This window comes from Helianthus annuus, chromosome 7 (assembly GCF_002127325.2).
Source record: "Helianthus annuus cultivar XRQ/B chromosome 7, HanXRQr2.0-SUNRISE, whole genome shotgun sequence".
In the NCBI taxonomy this organism is placed as follows: domain Eukaryota; kingdom Viridiplantae; phylum Streptophyta; class Magnoliopsida; order Asterales; family Asteraceae; genus Helianthus; species Helianthus annuus.
Genome location: NC_035439.2, coordinates 75,309,828 through 75,332,530, shown reverse-complemented (window position 1 = coordinate 75,332,530; position 22,703 = coordinate 75,309,828).

The following is a 22,703-nucleotide window of genomic DNA, read 5'->3' as shown; positions in this document are numbered from 1 at the left end:
TGAAAAACAAGAGCTTACTGGACAAGAAACTGCAGAAGATATAGCTGCAGCAAACAAAGTCATAGAAGAAGCTTTCAAAAGAATGTCTGAGAGTTTGCATGTGTTTTCAAGGACATCATCCCTCAACTCATCTGATAATAAATCTCTCCCAAGAAACCCATTGGATTCAAAAATACTAAAGTGGAAGTCTGATCAAAAGACCCACGTATTGACTTTGCTCAGATCCAATGGTGAGGTGAAGCATATATCAAGGAAAGAAGCACTAGGCCTTAGTGTTCAAGATTTGCAGGATCTCCTTGAGCTTTCACTGTGCAGGGATGTAGATGACCAGAGTGCCAAAGAATTTGAAGCTGAATTTAAGGAACAAGCTAGGGCACTCTTGATGAGTAATAAAGGTCCTGAATAAGGAATGGTTTTGGCATTATCTGTTCCAGGGGGAGATTGTTGGGATTGAACCCTAACAGAGGAACAGATAATGTAAAGCCAAAACCGGATCCCATCAGTGGACACTTAATAAGCAGCAGTTTACTCTAATATCTCCCCTTGACAGTGGTTATCTAACAGCTGATGGATGTTAAGTGCTGCTCAACTACAACAACTGATAAACCAAACTCTGATGATTATCTAACAACTGCTGAAGACAAACTCTGTTGCTCTATCTACTGCTGCATCCTAAGTACTGCTGAAGACTCAAGCACTGCCCTCTCAAAGACTGATCACCTTTGAAGAAAGCACTGAAGACTCAACTTCTGTGCTAAGGCTACAACAGTGGAACGTGAAGCAGTAGTTTCCTTATTTTTTGTACTTTAGTGATTATCAGATGTTACATAACAGTAGTTTGTATAGAACAGTATTTATAGTTTGTTAGGTCGTTAGATGTCACTATCATGGTGACGTCAGCTGAAGCATATCAGTAGTTTGGTTTGCCTATAAGTATGACAGTACTCTGTACTGTTACACTTGATCGTTTCGAGTGAGTTTTTCTCCTCAATTCATCCTTTCATCTTGTGCAACCAACTCTGGTGTATCAGGCTGAGGGGGAGTTTAGATTGTAAGCCTGCACTATAATCTTTTTCTTTTATGTAAATCTTTTGACTCAATGAAAAGCAATTGTTTATCAATCTACACTTTCTTTTGTTTGTGTTTACAAAGTTTGCTACTCATTTCCGCTGCACTTATTCGTTTTATGCAAACAAACACAATCACAGATAGCCATAGATCCTAACAAGCAACTGCTAGCAGATACATATTCAGCTTTACATGTGGATAAAGCTGCAGAGGTCTGCTTCTTACATTGCCAGGTGACCAATCGTGGTCCGAAAAACTGACATCCCGCAGTTGTTGACTTAGCGTTAACTTTGCAGCACCCGAAGTCGGATTCGGAATACCCTTCGAGCATAAAGTCGCCTTCTTTTAGATACCACAACCCCAATGATGGAGTTCCTTTCAGGTAGCGTAATATCCGTTTCACAATCAACATATGCGAAGCTCTCGGGTTTGACAAAAATCGTGCTGCGAGGCAGGTAGGATACATGATATCGGGTCTTGAAGCTGTCAAATACATCAGCGATCCGATCATGGAATGATACATCGTTGTAGGATCGTTAGACGACCTGACGAGTTGATCAGAAGAGTGCTTAGACAGAATCAGAGGCGGAATTCATTGATTCGGTCTTCGTGTAGCTTGATTTCACTATTTAACGTCTCGTTTATTGATTTGCTGACAAATTACAAGTTCCGGAGACAAACTGGCAGGGCTTCGCCTTTACATGCACACCACTGTTCTACTGAACCGCTCATATAACACACCTATATATAGGTATATGGGTTCGCTTATATGGCTTGACAGATAAGCGAACCTATATGGTTGACAGATGAGCGAACCTATATGGTGTCACATAAGCGAACCTCCTTATGTGTCACATAAGCGAACCTATCTAGTACATATATTCTTGATTTCCGTTCACTATACAATCAGCCCTAGCCTAAGACTCGAACTAAGATGTAGTCGACAGACAACTGCACCAACAGACTCCCCCTTGAATGTTGACGGAATCTTCAGTGAGAGTCTTCAAACATTGACAGCTCTTCAATCTTGATCGGTCTTCTTCAGGAACTCTTCCTGGAATTATGTACCCGGATCTTTCTCTGGCTCTAACTTTCATCAGACTCCCCCTATCATCATGCTGGGATCGCCGTCTGGAAATCGTTATCACCATTGAAATCAACTCCTAGCTTTATCAGTTTAAACTTCTTCTCAGGTTCTGATGTATCTCCTGGCTTTCCGTAGCAACAGGATCAGAAACCTGCACAACTCAAACAATCTATTACAAACGAACACAATTGTGATTCAACTTAATGAATCAACTAATCATTTAAGAATTTTCAAGAATTTTTCACATTTAACAATTTATTAACTTTCCAAAATCTGATTAATCATTTCAAAACACTTTAACCAAACCAACCGTTCATCTTGTTTAGCCTTTGAAATTTTGAATTTCAGCTCCCCAACATCAGTTGTCGAAAATCTTTTTGAATTTTTCAAATATGGAACACAAATGCAATAACATCAATTAAAATGTAGAAATGAAATATATACAAACATATTTTTGTGAGTTCGTGCAAGAGGATCATATCAAATGCTGTATTTGCTTTTGAAGATCCCTTTCCCGTCAACAACAATAAGAGAAGAGGAACTCTAAACACTAGCACCGTTAAGCTGTTTTTTCATTTTAAGCTTTTAAACAATTCGCATAGATTGCCGATATTCTGATCCACTTAAATTCTCACAAAATGTTCAACTCGTTCGGGATACAGATTTAGTGTTTTTAGAACTTGAACATCTACATGTGTCCCACCTCAGTATATACTCCCGTATCCAGACCCCAGTATTCAGTCTTACAGGTGAGTATACCACAGCTGATATCTGTTAAGGGGTAATGTGCGAGGGCCGTGAGAGCTCAGGTCGATACTTCCGTATACGCGCAGAGATGACGGCTTCGACTTTAAGGTAGGTCCCCTTAGAGGATCTTTTTTACAACAGCAAAGATTATCAATTTTATTGTTTAATCAGATTGCTGAGGGCTAGCTTATATTTCAAAGCTTTTTGCAGAAAGCATTATCCGGGGACTAGGTCAGTACTTCCATACAGCAGAAGTCCCGGGATAATACCCCAGATATCACTGAGCATAAAGACCTAGTATCTCAGAATACGGGACCCTTCAAACAGGATTTCAGGGGTTACCTGTATATCCTGGAGGTGATCCCCACGTAGATGTAAGTAAAATTTATGTTTATATCCCAAACTGATCTACTAATTCTGTGAAAACCTACAGGCACATCTTTAGCGAGACTGCTTAATTGCATTTCTACATTACAAATCATTAGCGTACTGTGCCAGTCTAGCTGATGTACTATCATTTCCTCTTATTCGCACTTAAAACTCGTTTTTTTAATTTTACTCCCCCTAAAATCAAAATATGTTTCAATTTTGATTTTCTGGGAAAATTTGAAACAAACTGTACAAATTTGACAACTTGATGAGAATCGCATTAATTCTCCATCCACATGGCGTAAACAATCAGAACTCCCCCTCTCAACAAACTATTTTTCCATAATGATTTCAAAACACTCAAGTTTGTTTTAATCAAAATGGTTTTTCCGGAAAATAAGTTTAGTTGTTTTTACCACTTGTAAAATTGGGGTTCAAATCATTATATTGTTTTATCAATCTTATGAATGATAGTTAATTCAAGTTCAATTCAATGACCCTGATTTAACCACTTGTAGAAGCAACTGGTTCTCATTCTGAACCACTTATACCAACCACAATCATACAACCACTTGTAGGTTTTGCAATTAAGCATTTCAAACCTGTTTTTCAACCAATTACCATCTGTTGGTTGAATTCTCAAGGTGCCGATTCCTACTCCTCGCTTACAAACCTGGGAGTTCCGGCAAGTCCTGCAAAACCTTAAACAAAGATTTAGAAGGATGCCGATTCATGATCCACGATTACCAACTAGGGATCTCCGGCAAGTCAGGTTTTTCTATTTGAACAGATTCACCCAAGCCTGACGGTCCTTGGGTGATTTCAAATTCTTGTTCAACAATGGTGGAAAATTTGCATCATCCATTGTTAAACCAGAATTCTCCTTTTTTACCTCAACCAATGGCTCCTCTGGTATTGACGAACCAGAATCATTGCCCGCAGGTGGCTTGTCTGACTTTGACCTGTCAGATTCATCGCCGACCATTTTCTTCTTCTTCTTTTCCTCTTTTGTCCTCAGATTTGTATCTGATGAACTCATCTTGCTTGACTTTGCATCCGAGGAAGTTGATTCATCAGAATTCTTATTCTTTCCAACGGATGAACCCGAGGATAAAATCTTCTCGAGATACTCTCTCGCCTTCTTCCTCTTTTTCCTCAGTCTGTCTTTCTGCCCCTGTGAAAGTTTAACTTTCTTTTCTTGACTTGTCTGATCTTGAACTTTAGGTTTTAGAACCTTCTGTTCATGGGGCTTGACTTTGACTGGAATTTTTGCCAATTTCTGTGATTTAGCCCTCAATCTGTCATTCGATCTCCTTGGGCAATCTCTGGCAATGTGACCTTTGATCTGACAATCGTAGCATCTTCTGGTCTCATAACTCCAATTCCGGCAGTTAACAGCAATGTGTCCTTGATAACCGTATCGGTAACACACTCTGTTATCGTACCGTATACCACCTTCACACCAAACGCTTAGATCATAACATTGTCTGGCTTGGTGATATTCCTTCCTCAAGTTTGCTGGATTTGTCTTTTGAGCACTGTGGTCTGACCTGCACCACTTATTACCAACATTTTTTGAGTTTTCATTTTTTTATTTTTTGTAATTTTTCATTACGATTGGATGATCGATCTGATGAACTTTTATTATCTTTTTGTTTTTGTTCCACTTTCTTCTTCAAAGGTTTTTGCTTCGAGCATTCTCCCTTTTCAGTCGATTGTAGAACAGTTTTCTGAAATTTTTCTTTCAATTTTAAAAACAATTTTTGTTTTTCTATTTTTTCATTTACATCATCAGATTTCTCATCGCAATCTTCAACTTTGACATTTTCAAAGTTTGTGACATTGTCACTTATTGGAACAGAATTGATCGGTTTTGGACAGGGAAAATTCACACTGTCTGATGCAGTCACAAAACCTATCAATTTCTTCTCAAGTTCATCAATCTTGCTTCTGGAATTCTCAGCTTCTTTTTCAAACTGAGATATTCTTTCAAGATGAGACTTGATTGAATTTTCATTCTCATTTTTCATGTTTTCAAGAACAGATTTTTCATTTTCCAAAACTTTTATATGTTCTTGAAATTTCGCTTCATTTGCTTTCAGATTCTTGTTTTCCAGCTTAATCCAGAAATCCTCATCTTCTGAAGATTTCTTTTTGCTTTCAAACTCTTTTTCCAACTCTTCAATTTTCTTTCTAGCACATTCACTTTCTTTTTCAAGTTTAATAATTTTCTGAAGATGGGAATTGATCAATATTTGCTTTTCAATGTTGTTTTGACTAAAAACATTTCTCCCATCTTCAAAAATTTTCATTTGATTTTTAAATTCTTTTTCACTTCTTGATTTTTCAATTTCAAAATCCTTAATTTTCTCTTCAAAAACTTTTTCTTTTTCTTTCAACTTCTTGTTTTCAAATGTCAAACTGTTCAAATTACTTAACAGTTTGTCATTTTCAACCTTGAGTTTCTCACACATTTCTTGAAATATAAGAATCTGTTTAATATCAGTTTGCTTCTCGTCTTCCAACTTCTTGACTTCCGATGTCAAACTTTCCGCATCTTTCAAGAGTTTGTCATTCTCAGTCTTGAAGCTGTCACATTTGGAGTACATTGATGCAGAATTTGAAACTTCATTCTTCATAGATTCTTCAGTCATTGACGTTTCATTTATTTCTACCTTGTATGTTCATGCACAAACAATTTTAACAAAGTCAAGAGGTTTTAAATTTTCATCAATATAACATCCTCTTTTATAATCATACTTCATGTTTTGTTTTGCACCAAAACATATACAAATTCTTTTATTAATCTCAGTAATTACATCCAAATTGATTTTATCCAGATTTCCTAGATTCAGTTTATCTAGATTCTCTTTGATTTTATTCATCAATATTTTCTTCTTTTCAAAATTTTCATAATGACGCTTTTGAAGTTTACTGATGAAATCAGATGGATGTAATTTCGAGAATTTAGGCTTTTGTTTTAATTTCTTTAGAACATCATCCCATTCGGCAGATAAAGCAGCTTCCAACTTTGATATCTTTTTAGTATCTGTCAAATTTATTCCAAACGATTTTAACTTGTCCATCAAGTAATCAAATCTTTTTTCCATCTCTTTCAAGCTTTCATTCTGTTGACAAGCAAAGTTTTCAAGTCTAAAAATCCAAATCCTCTTATCATCTTGATCATACAGACTTGTACGATGCCTTCCAAATCTATTTAAACTTTCAACAAACTTATTCTCTTCTTCATCAAACATTTCTGCCATCGTTCGAATAATCTCGACAAATCTTTGTTGTTCACAAAAGCGAAGCACCACTATGACAGAAAAGCGAACCACAAATTGTTCAAATAAGCGGATCACCTATTGTACAAATGAGCGAACCAGTCTCAGTCCAATGAGCGGACCAGAAAACCAACCCTAAGAGCGAACCAGAAACAATCTTAAGAGCGAACCAGATTATCAACACATTAAGCGAACCAGACCAATACCCAATAAGCGAACCAGATTTAATCACTACGAGCGAACCTGATCACAACCCAATGAGCGAACCTGTTTGTTGTCTACTGGAGCGGGCCAGATTGTTTCAATAAGCGAACCACTTGAACGAACCTAAGTGCAATTTGGAATGGACCTATACACAAAATGTCTCTAAAAGCGGATCTCTTGAGCGAACCTAGGTGCTATTTGGAGCGGATCTACTAAAATGTATCCAAATAAGCGAACCTATCCACTGTCCGAATAAGCGGACCTAAGTTCGAAGCTATTATGACCCATTTTTAGTCCATAATTTGGTCCGAAACATTCAAGGGTTTGTCTAAGTCCAATAATACTCAATCTGTGAAGTTTTGAATCAATTTCGACCGGTAAAACTCCCTGAACTGATAAAAGAAGATGTAGAAATCAGAATTTTGAGCGAAAATCGAGCTAAATGGCAAGAACTCTTCCTCTTGAGCTCTGATACCACTTGTAGGATCGTTAGACGACCTGACGAGTTGATCAGAAGAGTGCTTAGACAGAATTAGAGGCGGAATTCATTGATTCGGTCTTCGTGTAGCTTGATTTCAGTATTTAACGTCTCGTTTATTGATTTGCTGACAGATTACAAGTTTCGGAGACAAACTGGCAGGGCTTCGCCTTTACATGCACACCACTGTTCTACTGAACCGCTCATATGACCCACCTATATATAGGCATATGGGTTCGCTTATATGGCTTGACAGATAAGCGAACCTATATGGTTGACAGATGAGCGAACCTATATGGTGTCACATAAGCGAACCTCCTTATGTGTCACATAAGCGAACCTATCTAGTACATATATTCTTGATTTCCATTCACTATACAATCAGCCCTAGCCTAAGACTCGAACTAAGATGTAGTCGACAGACAACTGCACCAACAATCGTTTCATCCACCTTCTCTCCAGTGAGATCAGGGTTTATCCCATGATTCGTCGCTAATGGGGTGGAAGCTGGAGTAGTCCCGGACATCCCAAATTTCTCTAAGATATCATGAACGTACTTCATCTGATGTATGAATATTCCCTTGGGTTATTGATCAACCTGAAGCCCCAAGAAGAATTTCATCTCACCCATTGATGACATTTCAAATTTTTGCTTCATAACGTTTTCAAAATCTTTACACAGATCTTCATTTGTTGACCCAAATATGATATCATCCACGTATATCTGAACTATCAGAAGATGTCCGTCGACTTGTTTGGTGAAGAGAGTGGCATCCACTTTTCCTCGGATGAAGCTGTTGGCAAGCAGATGTTGAGACAATGTCTCGTACCAGGCTCTCGGGGCCTGGTGTAAACCATACAGTGCCTTATCCAGTAAATAAACCTTGTCTTTGTGGATTGGGTCAGTGAAGCCCGGTGGCTGTCTGACATATACCTCCTCTTTTACCTTCCCATAGAGAAAAGCCGATTTAACGTCTAACTGATATACTTTAAATCCTTTCCACGATGCAAATGCTAGGAAGATTCTGATTGCTTCAAGTCTAGCGACGGGAGCATATACTTCGGTGAAATCTATACCCTTCTGTTGGTGCATTCATCTGTCGACTTCGTCTTGTATCGAGTCTTACACTAGATATGTTAGATCAGGGCACGTTGTTCGAGAAAATATCAGATTTTAGTGTAATTGTAGCTGATTCTGCTTGAACATGCTGATTCCGCTTGAAATAACAAGTGACTGTTTCAAGAGAAATCACACTTAATTGATTCCGCTTGAAATGTCTCCTGTCACTTTCAAGCGGAACCCTTTATCTATAAATAGCCACTCGAGCGGAATCATATAAAACAATTGTGAACTTGGATACCGAGGTGCTGCCGGTTTATCCTTTGCATGTAATCAGTGTAATATCAACCTATAAGGTGTTTAAAGTGAATTGCAAGCTGTTTCGAAGTCTATTTCTCTGTTTCCGCCTTTAAAATAGATAAAAACTCCTCTGAACGACTCGTTTGGGTCTCAACACGATCCTACAAGTGGTATCAGAGCTCAGGAAGAGGAGCTCTTACCGTCTCAGCTCAAAATTTCTGTTTTCTACACCTTCTTTTCAAAATTAACAACTTTTTACGGTTAAAATCGGCTAATTTTCACATATACTGTATAAAACTGCTTTTTAACAAACCCTTGAAAGTTTCAGATTAAAATTCGACCTAAAAATAACTAAAATGGACCAAAGTTGTTATTCCGCTTGAACGAGTATCTTTTGATTCCACTCCAAATGTGCTATTCCGCTTGAGATTTTCAAGCGAAACCAGAGATTCCGCTCGAAACCTGTGATTCCGCTTCAACATTTTTTCTGATTCCGCTTGAAAGTTCAAGCGAAATCTGAGATTCCGCTCCAAATTGTGTGATTCCGCTTGAAACCGGGTATTTCGCTTGAATCTGTTTGCAAGTGATTCCGCTTGAACTGGGTATTCCGCTTGAACTTGACTATTTCACTTGAAAAGTGCTGTTTTTGAAAAATGTGTTGCCAAATCATGGAAGAAGAGTTCTATAACGCGTTTGCTACATCTTCGACTACTCCGTCTGTCATCGCTCAAAACATGAACTTAGAAAACGAAACCGGAACTTTGCAAAAACCCCCGAAACTTATGGGAATTGAGGAGTACCATGGATGGAAGAATCGTTTTGAGAATTGGGTTCAGGCAAATCATCTAAGAGCTTGGGAAAGTATTGAAACAAAGTATGTTAGACCACAGTCTGCTTTGAGAGTTGATAAAATCATTTCAGAATTCACAGACCAAGAGAGAGACAGTTATAAAGGAGAAAAAATGATGATCAGTCTTCTACAACAAGTTGTCAAAGAAGATATCTTTATATTGCTTCAGCATGATAGGAGTGCGTATTCGATTTGGGAAGCACTTGAGAAGAAATTTGAAGGAAGCACAGAAATGCTGAAGAGTAAAGCATCACTGTTGAAAAAGGAGTTTGAATTGTTTACTAGTATGCCTAGTGAGACTAAAAGACTCTCATTGAGAGATACTGTCATCTTGTACGTACCATGTCTCAGTTGAAGATTACTAAAACTCCAGCTGAATGGGTTGAAAAGCTAGCTGACGCTTTACCGCAGAAAGAGTGGGGTACTTATCTCATGATCTTAAAGAATTCCAGAGAGTTTAGCAGATTGTCAATTGGACAGTTTATTGAAAAGCTTGAGGCACAAGATCTTGAACAGCAGAGGATTGCCAGAATGAATAGCTCAAGCAATCAACAAGACATCAAACTGTACTATAAAGGAAATGTTCAAACTGTGGAAGCAAGTCCAAAGATCCAAACCTCATTTAGTGCAGGAAATTCATCTGGAACAGGCAGTCAAAGTTCAGTCAACACTAGTGGATTTTCAAATGTTAATTCTCCAAGTGTTCAAAGTACAAATGTTGGTAATGGGCATATGATTCAGTGCAATGTGGCATTGCATCTTCAAAATGGACAAAATTTTTCTGAGGAAGTAGTTAAAAATCATATGGCATTACTGGTTACTGCTTTGGAATCTTATGAAGGATTGATTGCCGGAAAAATTGGTGATCCGATGCTAACAAAGGAAGATTATGATCAAATAGATGCAGAAGAATTGGAGCTTATGGACATCAAATGGTGTTTAGCTAGTGTTCTGAGAAGAGCTGAAAAGTTCAAAATGATTACAGGAAGAAATGATTTTTTGGATGCTCATCTTTCGGCTTTAGGTTTTGATAAATCTAAAGTTACTGTTGGTGCACGAATGTCTAAAGCCCGCGTCTTAGTCTTAGTCAAGCTTGTATAGGGTCTAGGGGTCAGAAGTGTTAATTATGTATAGTATAGGGGGCTGGTTGTAAAGTTTGTGTGTAATGTCCTGATTTCGCCCCAAATGACATTGTGTCATTTGGAGCGAAATCACTAGCCTCTGATTTCACCCGAAATGACATAGTGACATTTGGAGCGAAATCACCCCCTTATATATAGTTGTGATGTTTTCTCATTTTGTATCTGAATGTCGATCATGTAGCCGAACTGTTGCCGAATTTTTCTGAGAAAGTTTAATGAGAAAACGTGTTTAAAGTAATCAGCATTCTGTTTCTACTCCATTCTGCTTTGATTCAAGCTTTTTGTGTATTTCCGCTGCATAAACGGCTGTGCTCTAGCTCTGATTGACTCATTTGATCGTCAATAACGATCCTACAATAGGTATCAGAGCAAGTTATGAGCTAGAATACCAGAATCAAAGCTTTTTTACTACACCTTTTGAGTTTCTGGACATTGCCACGGACAAAATGGACTGAAATTTGGACATATTGTGTAAAATTGACAATTAACAAACCCTTGAGAGTTTCAGATCAAAATACGGCTTAAAATTGGTAGAAAATGTCTCGAAACCTGATTTTGCTCCAGGAGGTTTTTGGTTGATTTCGCTCCAAAAAACTAATTTCGCTCGAGCAGTAGGAGCGAATCAGTATTTCACTCGTGAAGTCTGATTTCTCTCGAGATTCATCACTGATTTCGCTCCAAAGGAGATTCCTCTCGGAATTACCTTTTGATTTCGCTCCAAAGAGTGACTTTTGATTTCGCTCCAAATTCACAGAACTGATTTCGCCTGAAATTTAAATTGTGATTTCGCTCCAAAAATTTGTTTAGTTTGAAAGTCATGATTTGAGGGTTTAAGTCTGTTTCGTTCGTGATATCGTGTTGGGAATTCAGTCTGTGTAGAAAGTTTGTCAGTAAAAGTAACCTATTTGTCAAAAAGTTAAAATTTTTCAGAATTTGTCACATAAAATGGAAAATCAAGATTTTTACAATCTTTTCGCGGGCAGCGGCATGACGGCAACACAAAGTCCGGCAAGCATTGTTCAAAATGTCAACATGGAGAACGAGCTAGGAACAATGCAGAAACCGCCAAAGCTTATGAACTTGGATGAGTATGCCGGATGGTCGGGACGTTTCAAGAATTGGGTACAAGCCAACCATTTTGAGTGTTGGATGAAGATAGAGAAAAAATATGTTCCACCTGTTGATGGAGTGGGATTACCGAAAGGCATTGGAAGTTTGACTGAAACTGAACAGAATGATTTTAAGGCAGAGAAGAAGATGATCAGTATTCTCCAACAGGCCATAAAAGAAGATATTCATGTGTTGTTACAACATGATGACGACTCACAATCGATGTGGCAAGCATTAGAGTTGAAGTTCCAAGGCAGCGTTTCTATGGTTAAAAGCAAGAAAGCCCTAATCAAGAAAGAGTTCGACATCTTTACTGGGATGAAGGGTGAAACGACGAAGCAGTTGATTGAACGTTATTGCCATCTTGTGGTAGAAATGAGAAGATTGGATATTAAAAAGACAGACGAGGAATGGATCGACAAATTGTCCGATGCATTACCTTATGATGAATGGGGCACGTACTTAATGATGTTGAAAAACAACTCAGATTTTGTGATTTTGAATCTCAGTGCATTTATTGAAAAGATAGAAGCTCATGAATTGGAATTGTTGAAGATCAGGAAGATGAATTCAGCAAATGTACAACAAGACGTATCTCTTTACTACAAAGGAAGCACTCCTGTTGCAACAAATCAAAGTCCAAAGATACAGACGGGTTTTAGTGCTGATACAAATTCAAGTGCTTCTACAAACACTCCACAATCAAGCAAGCCCTCACCGTTTGCGAACTATGATCCAAACTTCAAAGCTCAGGAGCAGTCATCACCTCAAAGCTCTACAAGTTCTAATAATTAGGCTTACGTTTCTGGGGTACAATGCAACATCGCGGTGAATATTAAGAATGGAAATGAAATTACTGAAACAGCCGCGAAACAACACATTGCTTTACTGGCTTCCGTTCTAGAGGCTTATGAAGGTTTAGTGGCGGGTAGGATTGGTAATCCTGATATGACAAAAGAGGATTACGACCAGATCGACCCCGAAGAGCTTGAATTGATTGATATAAAATGGTGCATGGCGAGTTTGGTTAGAAGGGCACAACGCTTTATGGAGATCACAGGCCGAAACAGTCTCTCAGGTCCTGATCAGAAGTTAGGGTTCGACAAATTGAAAGTTATGTGCTTCAGGTGTAAAGAACGTGGCCATTTCAAGAGAGAATGCCCTAACCGTGAATTGAACAACCATCAGAACCCATTCACAAACGATTATTACAGGCAGGCGATCTATCATCGACCTAACCAACAACCTGCTGTTCAGAGGCCGCAGATCGAAAACAAACCGGATAAGGCTCTTATCGTAAATCAAGGCGATGAAAAAGTAGCTGAAGGTTTCAGCTGGGATAAATATATCCCCGGAAGTGATGGGCAGGCCATGATGGCAGAAATAGTGGAAGTACCTGAGATGGTGACTGAGCCAGAAATAGTTGTTGAAGAGGTTCTTGTTGAGAATGTGGTCGATATTGAAGAAATCGCTGCAGAAGTTTACTATTACCAGTCAGATCAGGAGGTATTGGCAAGTTCTATGAAATCGATAATGCCTCCTAAAGTATTTGAATCTTTTGCAGGTTATTTCGAAGAACCGAGGACTGGATCGTGCCCAAGATACGAAGAAAAGAAAGAAGTTGTCGAGGAATTGATAGACGTGATGAAAGAACTGACTGGAAAGACATTGAAAGACATCGCTGAGAAAGCTCTCATGGGAAAGCTAAAAGAGGTAGACTCAGAATTCGAGAAGATAGAGTCTGTCAGTACCGTGTCGGTCAAACAGGAGTCTGATCAGAAATCTGGAGTTCAGGAGGTCAAAGTGTCTGAGTCTGAGTTGAAAAATGTCGGTAAACAAGATGTGAAAATTGTGTGTGATGAACAGGTTTGTTGTTGAGAAAGTTGTTTCAATCCCTGAAACACCATGCCAACAGTGTTTACAACCATGCATGGAGTGTCTTGAGAAAGACATTAAGTATCAGGAATTGAAACATCATGCGGATATGCTTAAATTTGACCCTGGACAAATTAAAGAGGCTTATGATACTCTTGCCAGGTCAATTAACATGATCCGAAAAGAGAGTGTTGAAAATGACAAAGCAACAAAATTGGCTAAAGCAACACTTTTTGATAAACAAGTTGAGGTTAACTTTCATCTTGATACGATCGCTTCATTAAAGAAAGAGCTTGAATTAGGTAAAATTGAAAATGAGAGGATTGATAAAAAATTGATGAGTTATGTGGCTTCATCCTATGTTCTTGAACAAATTGTCCCACAGCAGCCACATGCTGCACCAGTCTTTAAGAGCGTTCCACCCCCAATGTGGAATCATTATACGCAAAAATATCCAGATGGGGTGGAAGGTGCTTTGAATCTTAAGTTGAGATCGATTGAGGATGATTTGCCTGAAAGTATTGATGCTACATTCTCTGCATCAGACACCGACAACGAATCACAGGTTATCAAAACTGTTGTCGATCAGGTGTTGGATGAAGAGAGTGTTAACTCTGAGAAGCCTCAATCTGAGAAATCTGGTACTGAGTCTGAAGATGAGTGTAATTTCTTGGATCGGTTCATACCGAAATCGGACAAGAGTGCGAATGAGGATCCGATTATAGTGGTATACACTATGATTGGAACAGACAAACTTTACTCCGATTTCGAGTATCCTCTTCAGAATGTGAAGATTGAGAATGTTGAAAAAGTGTTTAAGTTGGTTGAAATGAACATTGAAGAGGTTAACAACAAAGAATTCTTTTCAAAACCTAAAAAATCGTTTGTTACATCACGTCCTACCAGTTCGGGAAAGAAAGAGTGGGAAGGTAAGGGTAATAACAAGAAGAACAATTTTAAAAACAAAGGAATCGGTTTTGAGAAGAAGACGGCTAAGCAGGTGGTTAAGCCAAAAGAGAAAATGAATGATATTTTTGTCGTTGGTCCGAGTGTAGATGATGAAAAGGACTACATCTTTAGTCAAAAGGCCGTGGACGATTTCAATGCAGCGAAAAAGTTGAAAGAGGAGACAGTCAAATCAACTTTTGTCGAATATGACAAAAGGGTCTGTTATCGCTGTAATGAAATCGGGCACATGGCTAAACAGTGCAAGAAAGTGTTTGAGAAACTTGTTTTTGTAAAACTAGTTGTTCAAAAACAAACTGTTCAAAAACCTCGATCAAAATCACCGGTTGATACAAAAGGTAAAAAACCAATGGTTTCTCCGATTCGCATCCTAAAAAGAAGAGAATCTTTGAAGTTCGAGGATAAGCCAAAATCGACCTTCGAGGTTAGCAAATCTTCCAAGTCTCACAAGACTTAAAAAATTTATCCTAAAACAAAAATTTTTGAGAACCAATCATGGGTTGCGAAGTCGAAACCATCTGTCGAGGTCAAAAGATGGAAAATGCTTTGAAAAATGAAACAAAGGTTTTAAAAGATGATGTTGTCGAGTTTGAAAATGAAATTGACAAATTTCTTGCTGAGTTTCCCCTGATTAACAACAAAGTAAAACCAATTGGGAAAGATGATATTCCTAATGTCAGATTTAACTTTCCTAAAACAGATGAGAAGTGTGATGTAGTGTTTGGCACCGTTTCTGAGGTTAAGAAATCATGGGCGTCATTGTTTGAATAAATTGATTTGATGTTTGCAGGGGCTGCCCAGGTCTATCCTTTCGAAGTGGATCATGGACAGTGGTGCATCGAGACATATAACAGGGACGCTAGCTCTTCTTTACGACGTCAAATCGATAAATGGAAGTTATGTGGGCTTCGCCGGAAATCAAGGCGGGAGAATTGTTGGACAGGGAACGTTGACGAATGGTGTCATCTCATTCGACAAAGTGAACTATATAGTAGAGTTGGAAAACAATTTACTTAGCATTTCGCAAATTTGTGATAAAGCTTTCAGTGTACACTTCACAAAAACAGAATGTGTAGTTTTAAAACCAGGGTTTAAAATCCCTAATGAAATGGTGTTGTTGCGCGCTCTGCGGGAGAACGACCTTTATATTCTTGACATGAGCGTTGCAACACCAACAACTCATCAAAAACAATGTTTTGTGTCAAATTCAAAAGCAACGGAAAAAGAAACAATTATGTGGCATCGAAAGATGGGCCACATACATGTTCGTAAAATGAATTTTCTAGTACACAATGATTTGGTAGAAGGAGTAAACTTAAAGAATTTTCACTTGTCTGATGATTGTGTAGCGTGTAAAAAAGGGAAGCAGACTCGGAAGTCACACCCATCGAAGATACTGAAGTCGATCAGGTTACCTCTTGAGAGATTACACATGGATCTCTTCGGGCCTGTCAACGTAAAGAGCATCAGTGGAGATTTGTACTACTTGGTGGTGACTGATGACTTTACAAGATTCTCATGGGTTGTGTGCTTAGAAAGAAAGGATCAAACTTTTGAGTCTTTGATGGTGTTGTTCAAGAAGATGGAAACGGTGTATAAGCTGCCGATCCGAAGAATTCGTAGTGACAACGGAACGGAATTCAAAAACAACAAAATGTACGAGTTTTGCAATGAGAAGGGAATTCTTCATGAATTCAGTGCGCCGTACACACCACAACAGAATGGCATTGTTGAACGAAAGAATCGGACTTTAATAGAGACAGCTCGCACAATGTTGGCCGATTCCAAACTACCAATCTTCTTCTGGAGCGAAGCAGTATCTGCAGCCTGCTACACATTGAATCGTGTACTCACTGTCAAAAAATACAAAAAGACATGCTTTGAGCTGCTGCACCGATATAAGCCGAATCTTGAATTTCTGGAACCATTTGGGTCTTCGTGTACGTTTATTGATGAGAATGGAAAGTTTGGTGCTAAATCAAATGAGGGTTTCTTTGTAGGTTACACAAGCCCGCTAAAGAGGGTGTTCGTACCGAGCCTGGGGAAGGTGATACAAGTTCAGCATGAGGATTGTCAGAAACACACTCCATCTCCACAACTTCCCGGACAAAGATTCTTGTTCAATTATGACAAGCTCTGGGAGTCGTTTCATCTTCCGGTTCAGCCGAGTGACGGGGAACTAGCACTTCTGTACCAGTACCAGCAATATATGTCACAGGAGCAAGTGTCTAGACCGCTAGAAGTTTCTCAACCCACCGGGGGTACTCTCGATGATGAAGCCGGACCGAGTGGAACAGCTCACGAACCACCAGAGGAGCCAACTCCAACATTTGATGATTCTGACGACTCAGAGGTGGAACCCGCTCCAACTTTTGACGAGGAAGCAAATGATACTTCGACGGAAGCTGAGGATCAAACCGTTGATCTTGATATATCGAACTTGCAATCGGAAGTGATTGTGCCTGACACTGCTATGCCTCGGACTTTGTCTTACCATCCATCAGAGCAAATAATTGGTGACCTGCAAAGTGGTGTCAAAACCCGAGACCAAATCAATCGAGCCCTTACATGTTTTTATTCTTCTGTTGCTCATTTGTAGGAAGAATTCTCATTAAAGTGTTTTATTTCACAGATCGAGCCCAAAACTTACAAAGAGGCGTTGACTGAGGATAGTTGGGTGAATGTGATGCAGGAGGAGCTGCAACAATTTGAAAAGCTGGGTGTCTGGAGACTCGTTGATTTGCCACAAAATCAAAAGTTAATCAAAACAAAGTGGGTTTTTAAGTACAAACGGGATGACAGAGGTGTCGTGGTGAGAAACAAAGCACGACTAGTGGTACAAGGCTTTAGTCAACAAGAAGCTATCGACTACGATGAAGTTTACGCACCGGTTGCCAGACTCGAGGCAATTCGGATCTTTCTAGCCTTCGCGTCATGGAAAGACTTTAAAGTGTACCAGCTGGACGTCAAATCTGCCTTCCTTTACGGAAAAATCAAAGAAGAGGTGTATGTGGGACAACCGCCGGGGTTCACAGATCCACAACACAAAAACAAGGTCTATCTGCTGGACAAAGCGCTTTACGGATTACACCAGGCCCCGAGAGCCTGGTACGAGATGCTTTCCCAATATTTGTTGGCCAACGGGTTCACAAGAGGGACAGTAGATAGTACTTTATTCACGAAGGGAGTGGCAGGACATTTGTTGATCGTGCAGATTTATGTTGAAGATATCATTTTCGGTTCCATCAACGACGATCTTTGTAAAGAGTTTGAGAAAGTGATGAAGAAAAAGTTTGAGATGAGTTTGATGGGGGAGATGAAGTTCTTCCTCGGGCTGCAGGTGGAGCAGATGCCCGGTGGAATCTTCATTCACCAAAGGAAATACGTGAAGGACGTGCTTGACAAGTTCGACATGACTGAATGCAGTCCTGCAGCAACCCCCCTTGCACAGAACCACGGGATTTGTCCAGACGAAAGTGGAGTGAAAGTGGACGAGACACTGTACCGGTCAATCATTGGATCTCTGATGTATCTCTCTGCTTCCCGTCCAGACATCATGTACCCGACATGTCTCTGTGCCAGATATCAGTTGAGCCCGAAGCAGTCACACCTGACGATAGTCAAACGTATCTTACGGTATTTGAAAGGCTGCCCAAGCATCGGCTTGTGGTATCCTCGCTCGGGTGACTTTCCTTATCAGGTTTCGCTGATTCTGACATTGGAAGCTGCAAGCAGAATGCAAAGTCCACCACTGCTGGGTGTCAGTTCTTCGGAACCCGACTCGTTACCTGGCAGTGCAAGAAACAAACTGCAGTGGCGCTTTCTACATGTGAGGCTGAATACGTTTCAGCCTCCAGCTGTTGCTCACAGATCCTATGGATCCAACAGCAAATGCGCGACTTCGGTTTGCAATTCTTGGAAACGCTGATATATGTGGACAACGAAGCAGCTATAAACATCACTAAAAACCCGGTTCGTCATTCAAAAACGAAACATATTGAAATCCCTCACCACTTCATCCGTGATTGCCATGAGAAGAAGTTAATCCGGATTGAGCACATACACACCGATGATCAGAAAGCTGATTTTTATACAAAACCCTTTGACAAAAAGAGATTTTGCTATCTTCTAAAATCGAATGGGTTAAAAAATCTGAGTTCTGGGAGGGTAGTAGATTGTGAAACCGAGGAGGGCGGCGATCAGACGTGAACCATGTCGTGTTGTCAAATTTCTCTATAGTTTGTTTTCTGCTTTTCGATAAACACAAAAACACAAAAATATGTTTTAGTTTTAGGGGGAGAAATTCGCAGAAAAATACAAAAACATGATAAAATACAAAAATCCAAAAACATTAGAAAACTTAAAAAAAGAGTTTGTGTAAAATAGGGGAAATGATAGTACATCAGCTAGACGGACACAGTACGCTAAATAAATATAACATTTAAAATGCAATTAAGCAGTCTCGCTAAAGATGTGCCGATAGGTTTTTGCAAAATCAGTAGATCAGTTTGGGATAAAACCTAAAATTTACTTGCTTTTACGTGGGGAACACCTCCAGGATATATGGGTAACCCCAGAAATCTCATTCGAAAGGTCCCTTATTCTGAGATACTAGGTCTTTATGCTTAGTGATATCTGGGGTATTATCCCGAGACTTCTGCTGTATGGAAATACTGACCTAGTCCCCGGATAATGCTTTATGCATTGCTTTACTTGTAAAGCCTCCCCTCAGCATAAAAAATGATTAAACATTGCAAAATGATGATCATGTGTTGTTGTAATGAAGATCCCCATGGGGGACCCACTGAAAAGTCAAAGCCGTCATCTCTCTGCGTATATGGAAGTATCGACCTGAGCTCTCACGGCCCTCGCAATACACCCCATTACAGACATCATCTAGGTATACTCACCTGTAAGACTGAATATTGGGATCTGGATACGGGAGTATATACTGAGGTGGGACACATGTAGAGGTTTAAGTCTTAAAACATTAATTCCATATCCCGGACAGATTGAAAGTTCTGTGAGAATTTAAGAGGATCGGTGTATCAGCAATCTACGTGAATTTTTTAAGGCTTGGTATGAAATAGTAGCTTAACGGTGCTTGTGTCTTGTCAAATGCTGATATGATCCCCTAACACGCTCACAAAAAGATTGTATGTACAGATTTCAATTTATCTTGCTAAAAATCCAAAAAGATTTTAATTTTTCATCTTATTTTCGATAACCGACGTTGGGAATCAGACGATCAAAGCTTTGTGCAGATCATGTCTGTTTTGATGAGGTTTGGGTAAGCAGGAGATGCTGAAATGTGATTGGTACATTGTTTGATAGATTGTAAAAGTGTTTGAAAGATCAAAATGTTCAAAAGTTCATTAATTTGAACTGTTTTCAGACTTGAAACATCAGCGTACTTCATAATCCGGTCAACCAAGGTCATTAACTTGGACTTGGTAGGCCAAACAGTTGACCAAGGTCATTAACTTGGACTTGGTTAACTGGGTGTGTAGGTGAACAATCAGAAATGGTTAAAAAGTTAAAAATATTAAAATTAATATTCTGATTTCGCTCCTAAATGCACTATAAACTAATTTCGCTCCTGGCTGCTTATCACTTGATTCCGCTCGTAGCTTCAAGGTGATTTCGCTCGAGAGTTCATTGGGCCATTTCAAGCGAAATCAGATCGGCTATAAAAGCCATCTGATTCCGTTCCTTCATCACTTGTCTGATTTCGCCCCAACAAAGTTCTTTCTCAGCGATCTTGAGCGAAACACCATTACATCGTTTTCTAAACGAATTGCTGGCCAGTTTTTGTTAGATTTGTTGATTATTAGTTGGTTTGCTCAACTATTAATCATGGGCAAGGTAAATCGTGAACTGATTAGACCAAAATCATATGTTATGTTAACTGTCGGCGTTTCTGTTTGAACAAAACATAGATTTAGGGCTTCTTAACTGTTAATCTGAACAAGAAAACACATCCCTGTTGTCGGTTTGTTATGTAGATCATGTTATTGTGCGTTGATTGTAACAGATCTGAGTAAATTTCATGGTTGACGATGTATGGGGGTTGCAGACTTAGATCTAGGGCATTTTTGGGGTCAAAAAAAAAATCAAAACATACCCTAGTATCGGAATTAACAGATTAACAGATTAATGGCTTCAATTTCATGATTTGATGAGTTTTTGAGAGATTGAACATGATTTCGCCCCAAACTGAGAAGTTAGGTGATTTCGCTTCTAAGTGTATATCCTGATTCCGCTCCTGGCACAATTTGGTGATTTCGCTCCTAAGTATCTTTTTCTGATTTCGCTTCTGAGTCACCGTAATGTGCTTTCTCTCCTAATTCAACTTAGTGATTCCGCTCCGATATGTCAACCTGGTTTCGCTTCTAAGTGTCAATCTAATTTCGCTCCTAGTGTACTTAGTTGATTTCGCTTGTAGGTGCATAATGTTGAGATTTTTTTAAGTGTTTTGATTCATGTTGTACTGTTTTGATGTGCAGGGTTCAAGTGTGATTTTTGATCCTCTTCATAACAGCTGTTGTTACTTGGATGTGGAGAAAAATACAGAGTTGTCGAAGTTCAGCAGTATCTTGGAGTTCATGGGTCGTATTCCTATTCAAAAGGCCTTGACTGATCAACGACCATTGTACAAGTCACATATTAAGCGGTTCTGGAAGCATTCAAAGTATGATGAAGCAAACAAAGCAATTAATTCGATTGTGAAGGTGCATAATGAGAAGAAGGAAATTGTGATTACTGAGGCGCTTATTCGTGAGGTTGTGAATTTTCCAGACGATGCAGAGTCGCCAACAAAGTTTCCAGAACGGATGGTAAAGGGTTGTATGCTCAGGATGGGTTACCAGGGTGCATTGAATGTTGGAAATTATTTGAAGTCAAAATTCCAGAAACCCTACAAGTTTATTATTCATTGTATATTGATGTCACTTAGCCATACCAAGGGAAGTTACGATACAATGCGCGATTATCAGATGAACATGGTCACTGCGTTAGTCCTGAACAAGAAATATAATTTCTCGCATATTGTCTTTCATTATATGGCAGAGAATCTTACTAAAAAGAGCAAGACTTGGATGTATCCAAGATTTGTACAGATTCTGATCGATCATGCATATCCAGAGATTGAATGTGACTTGAAGAATGATTTGTTAGTTCAGTCACACATGCGCAATGATTCTCTAAAGCAGCTTGCGAGATATCACCCAAACCATCCAGAACCAAAGATAGGTGCTGACTTCTTCGGATTTATAAAGGATGTGAATTATGTTGATCCTGATCCAGTCGATCATCAAAACTGGAGAAACAAAGAAATGAAGGAAGCAGCTTATGCTGAAGAGCTAAAAACTCTTGTGGAGTTTAAAACCACCAGAAATGACTGGTTTGTCAAAGAACCGAGGAGGAGAGGCATAAAGACCACCCCTAAAGTACAAGAGGGTGAGGGGTCATCATCGCAGCCAAAGAAGAAACAAAAGAAAGTGGCAAAGACGTTATTGGTTGATGAACCTGAGGTAGATGAACCGGCAGTGAATGTTGAAGAAAATCCATATGCTGGTATTGAAGAAGTCATTTTAGATCTTGGTGATTTAGAGGTAGAGCAAGTAGCTAGCAAAGAAGCTCAGAAAGAGAAAGTTATTGATGATATCGAAGGTGATGATGCTGATAAAGATACTACAAGTTCCTCAAGTTCTTCAGAAGATGAAGTAGATGAAGCTGAACATTTAAGAAGAATCCAGGAAGCGACAGAGAAAGAGAAACTGTTGAGAAAGAGGAAGAGGCAAGAGAAAGAAGATGCTCCATATGTGCCATCTCCACAACACGTTTCTGAATTGCAATCACCTTCAAGTGGGAGAAAGAAAGCCGGGGCAAGAAAGAAGGTTGTGTCTCCAAAGATACAGAAAGTTACTCCAAAGATTTCCAAGCCAAAGATCGTCTTGAAGAAGAAACCTTCCAAAGAATCCAGGAAACCACCAACACCACCACATGAGCCAACACCACAATCACCAATACAATCACCTCCACGACAACCAACACCTCCACAACAATCTTCACCACCAAAACAACCAACACCACCCAGAAAACCATCACCAATACATCTCTCACCACTACATCTCTCACCACCACAACAACAAACCTTATTCA